The following is a 2,315-nucleotide window of genomic DNA, read 5'->3' as shown; positions in this document are numbered from 1 at the left end:
ACGACCATTGGAACCAAATGGGTCTTCAGAAACAAAAAGGACGAATATGACATAGTAGTAAGGAACAAGGCCAGGCTTGTTGCCAAGGGCTGCTGCCAAGAAGAAGGGATAGGCTACGATGAGACATTTGCTCTTGTAGCAAGACTTGAGGCCATCAGGATATTCCTAGCCTATGCATCACACAAAGGCTTCAAGGTCTATCAGATGGATGTCAAGTCTTCCTTCCTCAATGGTAAGCTTCAAGAAGAAGTATATATGCAACAGCCCCCTGGGTTTGAAGATCCAAAGTATCCAGAGTACGTCTACTTTATGGACAAAGCCCTCTATGGGCTGAAACAAGCACCCAGGGTGTGGTATGAAACTCTCTCTACTTTTCTCATCGACAATGGATTCGAAAAAGGTACAATCGATACAACCCTCTTTCTCAAGAAGCATAAAGGTAACATACCACTTGTGCAAATATATATGGACGATATCATATTTGGTTCTACCAATACTAAATTTTGAGAAAAATTCTCAGAGCTGATGAAAAGCAAATTTGAGATGAGTATGATGGGAGAACTTAGTTTCTTCCTTGGTCTTCAAATAAAACAAACTCCAGAAGGGACTTTCATCAATCAGTCTAAGTATGTGACTGACCTTCTGAAGAAATACTCTCTCTCAAATTCATCATCGATGAGAACACCAATGGCTATAGGAGCAAAGTTGTTTGCGGATCCATCAGGCAAACCTGTGGATGCAACAACCTACAGAGGCATGATAGGATCACTCCTATATCTAACAGCTAGTAGACCAGATATTATGTTTGCTACTTGTCTTTGTGCAAAGTATCAAGCTAATCCTAAGGAATCTCATCTTTCTGCATCTAGAGGATCTTTAGATACCTCAAGGGAACCCCTTCATTGGGTCTCTGGTATCCTAAGAACTCTGGATTTGATCTAATAGCTTTCACAGATGCAGATCATGCAGGTTGCAAGCTTGATAGAAAGAGTACGTCTGGAAGTTGTCAACTCTTAGGGGAAAAGCTGGTAAGATGGATATCAGGAAAACAGAATTGTGTTTCAACCTCTACAGCAGAAGCAGAATATGTTTATGCTGCTAGTTGTTGTTCATAAGTCCTCTGGATGAAGACTCAGCTTAAGGACTATGGCTTTGAATATGAAAAGATTCCCATCCTCTATGACTCCAAGAGTGCCATAGCCATCTCTGCAAATCCTGTGCAGCATTCCAAGACCAAACACATCGATATAAGGTACCACTTTCTGAAAGACAATGTCGAGAAAAGGTACAATAGAGATGTACTTTGTTCCTACAGAGATTCAACTTGCTGACATTTTCACAAAAGCTCTTGATGAGAAAAGATTTTAATTTCTTGTCAGCAAGATGGGTATGCTGAATCTCATCATTTAGAGGCAATCCATAGTTTGAAACCAGAGATCCTTAACATCTCATGGTTATGCCTACAAGTGATATATCATGTTGGCCATAATCCCCAAGTACTCTAAACCAGAGCCTCTGGTTCTAAAGACCAGAGCCTCTAGCCAATTAGAAATACTTGTTTAAATTTTGGCCAAACATTTTCATCGCCTTTGGAACCAGAGCCCATCTGGTCTAAAGCAAATGCTTTGTGATTTTTCACTAAGCACCCCCTTCATAACTAGAGCCTCTGGTTATATAGACTAGAGCCTCTGGATTCCAATCCTTTAAGACCAGAGCCTCTTTGGTCTCAAACTTGGTCTCCCTCATTCATTCATACAGATAACTTAGTGTTAAGACCTTTAGATTTAGCTTATGATATTAATCAAATACTCTGGATGATCTTTAAGAACAATAACAGTGCAACGGAAATAGTATAAGAACAAACAAAGTAATTAATCAATCAAGAACACAGATGATGAAAATGAAGAACACGAGAGAATAGCTTCAAATGATTTTCAATTCTATTGAAAATATTGACAATTACAATACGGAAGTGCCACCAAATTACAAAGGCCTAGCTGCTATTTATACTAGTTTCTAACAACTTTTCTGACATGACCTAGACAAGTGAAATGATCTAAGCCATTCAAATAAAGCAGATTACAAACATAGTCACGTGATAAGCACGAGCAGCTAACAAACCTAAGTAAAGCAGTGAGAAGTGGTTCTTCACAGAAGATAAACTGCAGACCCTCTGTGAGCCATCCCAAAGGCTCTGCTGGATATGACTTGTAAACACTTGATTCCAGAGGATAAGTTTCCAGAACCTCTGTGAGAGACAGCAGAGGTTATGTCATTCTTGACTTGTACGCTTTTGTATATCTTCTGTTGTTGGT

Source organism: Cynara cardunculus (genome assembly GCF_001531365.2).
Source record: "Cynara cardunculus var. scolymus isolate 2C chromosome LG 16, CcrdV1, whole genome shotgun sequence".
Taxonomy (NCBI): Eukaryota; Viridiplantae; Streptophyta; class Magnoliopsida; order Asterales; family Asteraceae; genus Cynara; species Cynara cardunculus.
The sequence above is the reverse complement of the archived record's forward strand: the minus strand, read 5'-3'. Positions refer to the sequence as shown.